The sequence below is a fragment of the Coenobita brevimanus genome, chromosome 71 (assembly GCF_032717465.1).
Source record: "Coenobita brevimanus isolate Jiangsu-jjx chromosome 71, ASM3271746v2, whole genome shotgun sequence".
NCBI classification, from domain to species: Eukaryota; Metazoa; Arthropoda; class Malacostraca; order Decapoda; family Coenobitidae; genus Coenobita; species Coenobita brevimanus.
The window spans coordinates 10,556,906-10,571,523 of record NC_137024.1 but is presented as its reverse complement, the minus strand read 5'-3'; positions in this window follow the sequence as shown (position 1 = coordinate 10,571,523).

Sequence of the window (14,618 nt, the reverse complement as noted above, 5' to 3'; positions counted from 1 at the left end):
GGCAAGGTAGAATGGAGGGTAAGTGGAAGGTGGATTTGTTTAGGGTTATCTGTATTGCAGGAGTGTCGTTGTTGCCGTCCAGATTGTACTGTATATTCACTTAAATTTTACTTCAACCTATTCGGCCCGAGGACATAATTTTAAATTTGTTCCAGCTGACATCAGACTGCTTTATTCATCTAAGGAGACCCATTGTTTTGTGACGGGATTAATCAAGGCTGAATATTTATATCCTCTGTGGTTTGGTAATTATGTTGAAGTGGCTGGTATCTAGCTAGAGAGACAAGAATGATATTGAAAAGACACCATTGTAGTGAAGAGTTAAATTTAAGTATATCTGGTAAAATTGTGAATTGCCTCCAAAAGGTGACCTACCGTTCGGTCCAAGGACGTCACTTGTGTTTAAGTCATGCTAGTACCACGGTATTTTATTTAAGTTATTTAAGTAAGGAGAGCATCCCAGTAGCATGCATGCATATATATATATATATATATATATATATATATATATATATATATATATATATATATATATATATATACACCGGTATATATATATATATATATATATATATATATATATATATATATATATATATATATATATATATATATATATACACTGTATATATATATATATATATATATATATATATATATATATATATATATATATATATATATATATATGTGTGTGTGTGTGTGTGTGTGTGTGTGTATTTTAAATATAAACTCTCCCATTTTGAAGTCTTCCTTAAATATAACATCGAATGGAGACAGCAAGACTCCATAATTTAAAGAGAAGTTTCATAAGTTTTCCATTATTTTCGGGTATTCAATAGGCTACAGGAAGTACTCCGTGGTGATAGGATTACAGATTTTGACATACAGCATCATCATTTAACAATCACTACTACCACTGATGTCACCAATCCATCATCATTAGTACTATCACTACAGTATTATCATCATGGCGAAGGTATAATCACTCACTACTACTGTCAGTAGTACCATATGTCATTGCTCAAAGTGAAAGTGTTACGGCCACTTTTGCAGATGGCCAGCTTCACACTCAGAAGGTCAAAAGCAAGTGGCCCATGGCCAGCAAAACATCCATCATGGCTAATGCGTTAACTTGGGTGGCAGTTGTGTCTGTTCAGGCAGTTTGGATGCCACTGGTAACTTACCACTGTCACCGAATAAATCGTCTGGCTTTATCTGGTACTGAATACCATAATTTTTTGGACGACGAATGGGTTACTGGTGACAGTACTCAGGTTTTTGTGCGTCTCTCTCAGCTAAATAAAGTCGTTTGTCATTACCTAGAAAAGAATACTTCAAACGTCAAGCCCTATGAACGCGCACATTTTGAAATCTTATGTTCTGTATATTCATTAATGATGTTGGCAATTTGTACATGTCAGTGTACGTAGCTGTGTGGAGGCCATCTTGCATTACCTTGTGAATGCTAACAGTTGTGTTTTAATTTTATTCTTTCTTGTTTTTAAATTTTATTTCAGATATTATTTACTTTCCTCCTACCCCCATAGGTGGGAAAAAGGGCTGGGATGATACTGGGCTTTGCACTGGAATGAGGGGAGGGTGCTGAATATTTTCGCGATTTATCCGTTGGAAACTTTAGTAGTAATAATGATAATAATAATAATAATAATAATAATAATAATAATAATAATAATAATAATTCACCATCCTGACCTCCTTTCCCACAAGGACAGGGGAAGGAGTATTAATTAACGTCCAGACAGCCCAAGTTTGTTCAATCCAATGGGCCACGCTTCCATTAACTTATCACTCAAGCCTCCGGAATCCTAGCTATATCTGATACGCCAAAAACTTTCACTACATTCTGTAGCTTCACATGAACATATTCGATAGAGTCAATCCGGACACTGCCACGTTAAAAGGGGGTGCCAAATCCCTGACCATGCACCTCTTCTCACAACATTCATCCAGCCAGCTCGATCTCTTGTTAGTCCTCACAGATTTCCATACCGTTCTTTCTCACACACTCATCCACCATATCCCTCCACCTTCTCCTTGTCCTACCTCGCCTCCTCCCTCGTTCAAACTCACTCAGATAATTATACCTTTCTTACAACTCTATTGTTATCCATTCATACTACATGACTATACCATCTCAATACACTCCCTTCCATAATAATAATAATAATAATAATAATAATAATAATAATAATAACACCTTTAACCATGATGAAACTATTCTTACTTAAAAGTAAAATTGCAAACCTGTCCTCCACGGCCACCAGTCTGATCTCTACAACCACACACACGCAGTCAACACAACTACTCTCTCAAAAATTACGCTGGTTTACCGGCTACACAATTACCGCGTCCTCTTCCTTCACGCCTCATCTTAGCTTCTCTTGTGTCTTTCCTTTTCATCTTAGTCCTTCTCTACTTTCTTTCTCTCTCCTGCCCTTCTTTTTTCTCTTTTTCTCATCTCCTCTCTGATATGTCTTGTGTTGTCGTAACATTGTTCTCTTATCACCACAACCCCACACCCCTTCCCAGCTACCATCACCGATAGTAATCATGACCCCTCCCCCTCAATATTACTCTGATTTATCGGCCACCCTGATACAGCGCCGCTTCCTTTGTGCCGCTCTTGTGTTCGTGAAACGAGGCCAAGTTACCACATACACTGGACATAAAAATGAGAGCAAAAGGAAAAAGAGGGAAGGGACAGTATTATTAACCCCTTAACCGCGGGGCGTCACTTTCGTGACGCTCGGCTACAATGGATCATACCGCGGGGCGTCACTTTTGTGATTCTGTGTTATTTTGAATTATCCCGGGCTCTCAAGTGGTGGCTTGTATCATATATCAGTACTGCCAATGTCCAACACTAGTCAGCACTCCAAATCTCATCTGTACTCCCATCCATTGTTGACATTTTAGCTATTTTAACCCCTTCCTGACTCCCCTCCCTACCTGCCCTCCATTACCCACTCCTCTCACCTCCCACGCCGCGCTGCGCTACGGAAATTTCCCCCTTCTCTTTCCACAGATTTCATCCATTGAAATAAGCCCTATGCCCTATATTTTTACCCAATAATATTTACCAAAAAAAAAAGGTAAGTGATAGTGTTATACTCCAGAAATTGCCTAATTATCACCTGACAACACCTCACGTGCATTCATTCGCTACATTACCACGGTAATTTCCCCTTTGATTTATGCCTTGTAATCGATGTCTGTAATAAAAATATATATCAGAAAGGAAGGGAGAATCCTAATTGACATTTACAGTCACCTGGAACTACCTATTTCTATATTTATTGCCGAGATTTTCTACCTATAAAAAATTAGCATGTAAGTTAGCAGCAGTAAGCCTAAAGTGTCATTGTCAACCCTTCCCTTCTCAGATAATTTACCCCCTTCTTGACTCCCCTCCCTACTTGCCCTCCATTACCCTCTCCTCTCACCTCTCACGCCGCGCTGCGCTACGGAAATTTCCCTCTTCTTTTTCCACAGATTTCATCCATTGAAATAAGCCCTATGCCCAATATTTTTACCCAATAATATATACCAAAAAAAAACAGGTAAGTGATAGTGTTATACTCCTGAAATTGCCCAATTATCACCTGACAAAACCTCACGTGCATTCATTCGCTACATTACCACGGTAATTTCCCCTTTGATTTATGCCTTGTAATCGATGTCTGTAATAAAGATATATATCAGAAAGGAAGGGAGAATCCTAATTGACATTTACATTCACCTGGAAGTACCTATTTCTTTATTTATTGCCGAGATTTTCTACCTATAAAAAATTAGCCTGTAAGTTAGCAGCAGTCAGCCTAAAGTGTCATTGTCAACCCTTCCCTTCTCAGATAAGCCGCAGCATTTAGTTCCTTGTCCTCCACTGCAGAGACAACATGTCGCACTCGCGCCCCGCCATTCCTGCCGCTTCTGCGCCCACTGCAAAGGGCCCCGTGACCTCTACCCCCAAGAAAAGTGTTGAGGCAAGCAGGAAAGGCCTCAGTGACTCTGCAGTGGCACGAGAACTTGCTGAATTGTCGATGATAATAATGGACAGCGATTTTGACGATTCCGGTGAATCGTGTGATGAGCCGGGTGAACTTATCGCGCCAGAAACAGTGACAACAAGTGCTCCTACCAGTGAATCTGTGTGTAGCTCCAAGGGAAAGGAGCCTTTAGTGCAGGAAGGAAAAGAATTTGGGAAGGGAGTGAAAAGGCGGCGTGTTAGCCCCAGAACAATGCCCCCACGTGACCCAGCCCGCCATGAGTCACGAGATCATTCACCTCCCCATTCCCCAAGCCCCGCTTTACTCATCTCGTCATCATCGTCGGCTGAGTTATCTCCGGAGTCTTCGTCGTCGGAGTCACCACCAGCATCAACAGTGAAGGCCGGCCGTAGAGGTAGAGGTAGATCTAAGAGAGTGAGAAGTAGTGTAGCTAGTAGGGTAAGGGCTGCTAGTGCTGTACGGCAACCTAGGGTCAGTGCGAGTGACCTTGACCGTGATAAGCCTCCCTCTCAGCCAACCTCCACCACCACCACCACCACCATCCCTCCACCGCCACGCCAGGGAATCCTGGACGCCTTCGCGTGGACGGAAGGGTCAGATTTTGTCCCCGAAAACCTGGTTTTCGATGAGAGCTCGTCAGGAGTTCAGCCTGCCTTCACTATGGACGAAAATGCTGAGTGTGTTGACTACCTTTTGGCCTTCCTAGATGACGAAGTCATGCGCACATATGTGATGAGACTAACAGGTTCGAATCACAACGTGCTGCTAGTGGTACAGGTGCAGCCAAGATGCAACAGTGGACCATGCTGGGAGTGCAGGAGCTGTATGTGTTCTTTGCCCTCATGCTTCTTATGCCACACTCCAAGAAGCATGAGTTGGAAGAATACTGGTCCATGGACCCCTTACTACCCTCACCGACCTTCAACAAGTACATGGCCAGAGATCGCTTCTGGAACATCATGGGAAACCTGCACTTTGCCGATAATGATGTACCTTCCCAAACCGACCCACTCTGGAAGATCCGGGAGATTCTGAACAGAATGAAGGATAAGTTCATGTCATTCTTCCACCCATTTCAGAAGGTTGTCATTGATGAGTCCTTGGTTCTGTTCAGAGGACGTCTTCGGTTTGTCCAGTACATTCCAAGCAAACGCCATCGCTTTGGAATTAAGTTCTTTGTACTGTGCGACTGTAAGACGGGGTACATCCTTGACTTCGTCATCTATTCAGCCAGCACTGTCGATCTCGATAAAACACACCCCCTTGGCTTCTCAGGCTGTGTAGTGAAAGTGCTCCTAGAAAAGTATTTTGGTGGGAATCATGTGCTGTATACAGACAACTACTATACAGCACCGAAACTTACCAAATACCTTTCTGAGCACGGCATTGGCTCCTGCGGCACTGTCAAAAGTAATCGTGCCAACTTCCCCAAATTCCCAGAGGCAGGAAACTCGCAGCGAGGAGACGTGCACCTACGCAAGTCTGAGAAGATGCTGGCAATACGGTGGCATGACAAGAGAGTCGTGCACATGCTCACCACCGTACATAAGGGGGAGATGAGAGACAGTGGGAAGGTCGACCGTAGGACAGGCGAACCTGTGATGAAACCTGATGCTGTGTTGGACTATAATATAAACATGCGGCTGGTGGACAAGTCCGACATGATGATTGGTGAGATCGACTGCCTCAGGAAGAATACTAGGTGGTACAGGAAAGTTTTTCTGCATCTCATAGATATGACGATGCTGAACGCCTTCATCCTGTACAAGATGAAGGTAAAGCCACCCAAGTCCTTCTCCCTGAGGTTGTTCGCCAGGACTTGTGTCCAGCAGCTTCTGGAAAAATATGGTAAGGTGCAAGCAGCAACTCCAAGGCGCCATCCAGTTACACTTCCCGACCGACTTGAGCAGAGGGCGTATATGGATCGGCACAGACTTGAGCTAATGCCTGCCACAGGGAAAAGGAAGGCTGCGATTCGCAGGTGTCAGGTATGTGCGCATACCACACGCCGCACACCTGAGCATAAACGCACCTCTTGGCAGTGCGCTGAATGCCAGGTTCCCCTCTGTGTAACCTGCTTCTTCGATTATCACAGCCAGAAGCAGTTCTAACAGTGCAAGTGTGGAAGCAGAATTATTTGGAAATAATGTGTAAATAATGTGTAAATAGCAGGTGAAAGCAATGGATGTTCAGTTCATATGATTGAACAGTGTACTATAGTTTCATCTTACTGAAAGTGACAGTGAATAACATATTGTAAGTAAAATAGAAGGGTAAATATTGAAAATAGAATAGAAACTGTAAATAGCAATGTAAGTAATTAGTAATATAAGAATATGAGTACAAATAATTTATGTTATAACAGTGAGAGTGAATCCGTGGCTCTCTACGTATTTTACTGACTGAAAAATAGAATGACTTCAGTGACAATAAAATAATACGACTGAATGAAACTTATGGAGAAAGACTCCAGATATATATAAGTGTGATATAGTAATAGAAATATAAAGTGTGAGGGGTTTTATGAATAATAAATGACAGAGTGCCTAGAGCGAACTAGCGCAAGTGCGGCGATCAGACGCGCTCGTAATTTCCATTGCTTTCACACTGTTTTTTTTTTTAGTATGGATCCCAAACTACTTGAAAATGGTAGAATAGTGTTTATAGTGTTTGTATCTGGCTGTGGTAATCATATAACGGGTTGTCGGGAAGTGTAAAGTGGAGACTTAGTTACCCAACTTCAGAGGTCTCCACAAGTCCTACGGAAACTGACGAAGGCTCAACAATCATTCCAGGAGAAAGCTGAAGGTATGTGCTATAAGCATATATAATTTTATTATTCTAGGACTAATAACTGATTTTTAGCAAATATTTTTTGAGAGTCTGTCGGAGCCCAAATAACCCCGCGGGACACGCAAGTAATTGGTAAACAAGCCGGCGGTGTAGGGGTTAAAGATTTATTGGCTTCCATTCTCAAGTCGAGATGGTTTCTCGCGAATGACTTTCCCTGAAATAGCTGATCCATTTACTACCCAGTGCAGAACTATTTATCTTGGACATGAATCATGCTAAGCATAAATTTGTAATTTATGCAAATCTGACTTGTTAATTGAAGAAAATGGTAACATAGCGTTTAATGTGAGCAGCAGAAATGGCAGTACCTCGAAACTATGCCAAATGGTGAGGGAAGGTAGATTAGTTCGCTTGAAAGATGAGTGTTCTGCAAGCTAATTTTCAAGTTTTCATGGTTTGGCTAATACTTCACTCTACCTTTGGATCGGATAAAGGCTTCCTGGTGGCGATGGTGGTGATGGTGCACTGCGCAACTCCACTTTACAGTACTATTGAGATCTATTGGTGGGCCTCTTAACAACCACGCAGTACGTGATAGTGTATATCACCGTCCGCATTCATTCTCTGTCCTCCATCCCCCCTCCAAAATTAGATAAATTAATAAATAAATACTGAGTTAGACAACTCAGCTGGTCCGTTGTATGTCGAAGTTGCAGCTTTTGGGGTCTAAAATCACCCAAGATGTTGCTTAAAAAAAAAAAAAAAAAAAAAGCAAGCTCTTTGCCAAGAGTATGGGGGTCCTGTTTTCGTGGTACATTATGTTAAACAATGAACCTCTTGCTGATAATAATTTGTATTTAGTTGGGCAGGACCAGCTGTAGGCATATTCCCTCGACACTTTTTTTGTTTATATTTCATCTTCCTGGCTCAAAGAGTATGATGATTTGCAGGTACAGTTTTAGAAGTGTCAGATAAACACACAAATAGTGAAACTTGGATTCACTGCTTTACAAAAGACTGTGTGTGTGTACCTATGTACAGTAATGTTCCACTTACAAAAAATGTAGAATTACCATCACTATAGTAGGACTCGCGCAAGTTTGCGGCTGTGGTGTGGCCCGCACCTGTGTACAATGGTGCCACGTTTCCCCAACTTGCAATGTGAAACGGAAGCTATTTATGTACAAGGCATCACAAATTCGATAAATTCAGATGAATAAAACTTACACTTGTGTATTTTGATGGATGAATCAACAGTAATCTTATTATGCATAAAATATTTATACAGTAACACAGAAACATGGCATACATATTGTACAGTGATGCTAAAAGAAATTGTAGTCACTTTTAATGGTTTTTAGCGTAGTTTTAGGGTGGGTAATAATATCACAGTTATGGATATAAGATAATGAGCCTGAAAAAAGAAGAAATATGCCAATATCCAAAGTAAAAGAAATAATTCATATAATTCTTGTGAGTGGCAACACTGACACACCCAGTCTGGCCTAAGGTAAAGTACGTACCCCTCCATAGACCCAAGCATAGCTTGTACAGGTGTTGCTAAGGAAAAATGTTTACATTTTCTGGCTTTTACAGTAATTTTAAGGGGGAGGAATAATCACATTTATAATCATAAGCTAATATGTAGGACAAAATAGTAGGCATATGCCAATACCGAGTTAAAAAAAAAAAAAAAACATTATTCACTCACGAGCGGCAACACTTCCACACCCAGTCGGTGGCCTTGACAGCATAGCTTCCTGGTGTTGACCTCGTGTCACTTCCTTTATGTCCTTTGCAAAGACAGCATGGCAGCTCAATCACTCAATAACGTCACGGCAGACAACTGGAAGAATGCTGTGGGGCACGCAGAAAAACTGCAAGAGGATGATGAAAAGAGAGATGTGGTGATTGACCATTACATCGATTCTTTCACTATCACTCTCACATCTTCTGATGAGGATACATCATAACTCTTCTGTCCTCTTTTTCGCACTTTTCTTCCTCATGTTTCTCTTCCTTCTTTTTCTTCTGTTTTTCTGCCTTCTGTGAGAGATAGAGGAATAGGCCTATTGGGGACCTCTTTAAAAAAAAAGCGCGCCAAGACATATACCTCAAGGGTGGTGTGGAAATGATGTCAAATTTACAATATATACAATATTATGTAAAAGAAAATATCCAAAATGTCTCTTGCAATAAAAGAAAGAGAGAGAGAGAGAGAGAGAGAGAGAGAGAGAGAGAGAGAGGCAGGAGAGGGGCAAGGTTGAATGCATTGTCGGCATGACGGGGGGTGGTGGTGGTGGTGGAGGCATTGTCAGGCTGAGAAAGAGATGCAGGAAGAGGAAAGAGAATGAGTGAATGAAAATCAATCATGGTACTGCAATAACGGGTTATCTGTCGCCGTATACAAAAAATGAAAAATATCACTAAATATAACAAAACCAAATTAACAAATGAAAGCACAATTATAAATAACTTATAAAAGAATCAAAAGTACTCAGGGTGGCTCACATTTCCCACAAGGAGAGAGAGAGAGAGAGAGAGAGAGAGAGAGATAACGGTATAGAAACCGTGGCAACACTGTACACAGGTGCGGGCCACACCACAGCCGCAAATTTACGCGAGTCCTACTATAGATCCACGATGACATGATGGTGGTCAGTTCGTCTCACAGTCTACTTGTGCAGGGATTCTAGGATTCGAAATTCCACCCGTGGTGGATTTAAAATTGACGTTGGTATTATAAGTAGGTCCATCTAGCTGCCTCTCGAGCCGGTGTCAGCACAGTGCCTGTTCTTACACACACACACACACACACACACACACACACACACGTGTGTGTGTGTGTGTACCTTAAAATGTACGTGATGCACTAACAGCGTGCAGGTAATAGATTTCACATGCAGCACTTCGGCAATGGGCTTCTCCAAAATTGCTCCCTTTATTTCCTTTCCTTCGCGCACTTTTCTCTCAAATTTCTCTCTTCTTTGCGTTATCTCCTCCTTCACTTTCCCCTCATATATCTCCCTTCTACTTATTCTTTTCATTTCTCGCTTTCTTTGTCCACTCTTCATCTGCATTCACTTTGTCTTTCTCGTTTTCCTTTTTAGCTCCTTCATTTTTTGCTTTGTCTGTCTTCTTTCTTATTATACGTCTTCTTTTCCCTCCCTCATCTTCTTCAGTCTTTGGCTCTCTCACATCTAACCCTTTTGATATTTTCTTCTTCTCTTTCCTGATTTTATCTTCTTTCTCTTCATATATTTTCTCCATTAAATCATTCCAATCTCTATCTCTTACTGGTAAATGCCTCTCGTCTTCAGTCCATTACTTTTTGTCTTTCATTTATTTCTGGCTATATCCGCCCTCTTCTTTTATCCTTTTCCCGGCTTCCGTCCTTCTTGCATCACCTTTTTCTTCATAATCTTTCCATCTCATGCTTCCCGTTTCTCAGTCTCATTATCAAGCCTTGCTCCCTGCTCCTTTTCACCCCTTTCTCTCCTTTTCCTTTTTTATTCTAATTTCTTGCCCTCCCTCATTCGCTACTTTTCTCACCTCCACTTTTCTCCCAGCTTCTTTCCCAACTTATCTCTCCTTTACCTTACCTCTCCTTCCCTTCTTCCCTCTCCCCTTCCCTTCTTCCCTCTCCCCTTCTCTTCGCCCCTCTTCCCTTCCCTCTCTCCTTACTTCTTATCCTTCTTTACTTTTCCACTCTCCATTCTTGCTTCCATACATTCCCCTCTTTTCTTACCCCACCTTCCCATTTTTCCACCTCCCTCTCCTCATGTGCCTTCCCTTTCTCCTTCCTTCTCTCCCTCCCCCCTCTCCCCCTTCCTCCCTCTCCATCTTTACTTTCCTTCCTTCCCTCCTTCTTTTTCTACCCCCCGTTGCCGTTCTTACCCTACCTCGCCGCTTTTTTTCTCTACTTCCCTCACCTCCGTTACCTCGCCTTCTTTCCTTTCTTCCATTTTTCCCCTTCTTCACAATTCATCATTCCTTTCCACCCTACCTTGCCTTCTTCACTCTCCCTCCTTTCTTCTTAGTTTTCCTCCTTAACCTTTCCTACCCCCTCCTCCTGAAGTATCTATTCTTCATTCCCCGCCTGACCTCCCTCTCCCCATTTCTCCCACCCTCACTCCCTCCCAACTGATGCACGGTTTTCCAATAAAATATGTAAATGGAAGTTGGAAATTGAAATAAAATGTGGGAAGGGAGAGCATTTATCATCTCGGAAATTCGACATCGAACGATGGAGTAAAAATTTTTATAACTTACATGAACATGTTTTCTTGGCTGTGGTCAATGAAAACTTTTTTTCTTTACCTTTAAACTTGAAAGTTGAATTTGTACCCGTAGGACAAGATTTTTTTTTTTTTTTTACGTTTAAACTTGAAAACCTGTATTTGTACCCGTTGGACAAGATTATATTTTTTACATTTGAACTTGAGAACCTGTATTTGTAGCAGTAGCAGATTTTTTTTTATTTTTCATTTTTTATTTTGCATTTAAGTTGGAAAAACTGTATCTGTATGTACCCCCCTCCACAATATGTCTACCCCCGATGTATATATGTCCCCCCCCCCCAATGCATACATGCCTCCACTACACTTGCTGACCTAGCACGCTTTCCCAGGCCCTGAAGCCTGGGAAGACGGCGTTATTGCATCAGTTGATAGCAGGCAGCCAAGACGGGCAGACTATTTTACTGTGAGCTTGTAATAAACTCCTTATCTAGCTGTTTGTACACGGAGTTTCTATCACCAAAGTATTGCAAGTTACATGTACCCATAGGGCAAGATTTTTTTTTTTTTTACATTTAAATTTGAAAACCTGTACACTCTTTGTATGTGGAAGTTTATTTTTGTAGTAACATTTTCCCTGACGTACATATACGGAAAAAAAATTATACTAGGCCTACTTGGGAGGCAATGGAGAAGGGTGTTGTGTTGGCATATTTAGTTCCCGATGTCACTAGCCAATGAAAAACTGCCACTCTTCACCAGATTATTTATTTTTCGACATCAAAGTCGGTCTACTAAACTCCGTTCATTTTATGTGCCCTCTGTGTCACTAAAAGGAAGGGAGAAATTATAACAACATTATTTTAGTCACTGCTACAAGGAAGGGAGGCTGTATTATAGTCAAGGAAAATAAAGAAATGGTGGGCTGAGTCTACCATCTCGGTTTGGGGACGGTTATTATTCTTTCCCTCCTTAAATATCGATAAGCTTTAATTTACATCCATTTCATGTATGTGCCAAGCAAAACAAATTAAACAGTGTTATGAGAAACATGTAACGATTCTTCATTAAGAAATATTAGCACGACACTGCTGAAGCTCGTACGTTACGATCATAAACAATAACAAACTCACGTGTGTCTACTGCCCCGATGGACCTACTGTACAAAGATCATGGAAAACCTTTGCAGAGAAAAATGGACAGTGCCTAGACTGAAGTATTTCCTGAAGTCTAGAGGAATACCCTGTTCAGGGTACACCACTGGTGCGTTGTTTTGAGTTTTTGTACGGTATTTTGGAGCCCTCGGCATCGCCAGATTTCGGCCGGCGGTCTCGTCTCTGCACGATTTCGGTTTTAAACATCGTACAAGTTTAGCATTTTGGAGATGAAGCACTGTTCTTTTAGAAAGCTAAATTATATGGGTTTCAACAAAATGTGTACCTAGAGACTTGTAAATATGTGATGAATGCAGTCACACCCGGTGTGCTTTCACGGCGGCTATAGTAACGTTTTCCTGCATTTACCGCATTAAAGCATATCTAGGAAATTAGTATAACTACTAAATAATAATATCATGAAGAACTTACGTACGGTATATCATTAAATATCACGGGAGAGATTTTTAAAGATATGCGATTTCTGTGGTCTCTGGATGAGTAGCCAGACTTCCATATTGAACTAGCTGGCGATCAATGGCAACTCTTGAGTCAGTGACTGGGAATTATTCATTCTCTCTCTCTCTCTCTCTCTCTCTCTCTCTCTCTCTCGTGTGTTTACATATATATATATATATATATATATATATATATATATATATATATATATATATATATATATATATATACGGTTGTGTATTTAGTTTTTGTGATGTCTTGCCGTGTGTGTGTGTGTGTGTGTGTGGAGGGGGAGGAGTAGTTTTCTTGGTATGATGTTGGCCTGGTCTGTCTTGTTCTTTTATTGATGCAGTAGGAATGTGGTGCAGTAAGTACCAGGTAGTCTTGGTCTGCTGTACACTTGGACTGAATGTGTGCGGCTGTAATGTGGAGGATCAGTGTTACTGGAGTGGGTTTGGTGGAGATGTGGGATTGATTTAGGTGGGATATAGGCGTGAAGCTGTTAATGGTGTCATGGTGGTGTAGATGTGATGTTGGTGTGAAGCTGTTAATGGTGTCATGGTGGTGTAGATGTGATGTTGGTGTGAGTCTGTTAATGGTGTCATGGTGGTGTAGATGTGATGTTGGTGTGAGTCTGTTAATGGTGTCATGGTGGTGTAGATGTGATGTTGGCGTGAATCTGTTAATGGTGTCATGGTGGTGTAGATGTGATGTTGGCGTGAATCTGTTAATGGTGTCATGGTGGTGTAGATGTGATGTTAGCGTGAATCTGTTAATGGTGTCATGGTGGTGTAGATGTGATGTTGGTGTGAAGCTGTTAATGGTGTCATGGTGGTGTAGATGTGATGTTGGTGTGAAGCTGTTAATGGTGTCATGGTGGTGTAGATGTGATGTTAGCGTGAAGCTGTTAATGGTGTCATGGTGGTGTAGATGTGATGTAGGTGTGAAGATGTTGATGTTCTCATGATGTTTTGGTGGAAGTTAGTTTTGATCTGATATTGTTTTGGCATTAGTTTGCTGGAGGAGTAAGTTTGATTTAGGCTGGATGAGGTGTAGCTGTTTGTATTGTAAATCTATAATCTACATTAAAAAGAAGTTGTTTGTGCTGAACAGGACACGGTGTACCTCCAGACAGGTGATAATGATGATGATGATGGTGATGATGATGACAGAGTATCTAGGAACTAAATTTTGCACAGTGGTAGACCTTCTCCCAGATCAGGCTTTAAGCAGGCTAGGATTGCCCTGTTCGTCAAGTGGGTGCGGAATGCGGAGGGGAACGTTTTTATTTTTATTTTTTTTTTTAAATCTCGGAACGCGGAATTTTTCATAATGGCAGACCTACATCCGGACGGGGTTTAAGGTAAGCTGTGCTCCTAAAAGACGCCCCCTTCCCTCCGCACGATGGGGACGTTCCCTTGAGGACCTTGGCAACGGCCGTATGCGCGGTCTTGGTTTTTGTTTTTACATACGGAAATAAAACGAAATTTTTCCCAGTAGTTGGCCCACACTGGGACCAGGTTTTCGGCAGGTGATCCAGGTAATTCTTTTTAACTCCCAACACCAAGGCGGAAGTACTTCAGTGAGCGTGGTTGTATAACTCACTACTACATCTCGGTCGCGTGTATAAAAAAAATGAACGAAGTGTAATGTAATTCAAAATGTTATTCCATTCGAAGAATGGCTCAAAAATAATGTCATTTAATTCAAAGAGCTGGGCACAAAAATCATTTCCAATTGCTGTTCTCAGTATGGGTGACATGGAGGAATGAGATGATTTCTTGATACTTGCAAACAGGAAAAATGGGGTTAGAGCACGAAGAGATCGATCGATCGATTGATATAGATAGATAAACAGATGATCTAGTAGATACTTCGCACCAAGAAATGAGAAGATTATGCTTATAAGCCAGAAAACTAATAGATACTATCAATCCGTAATG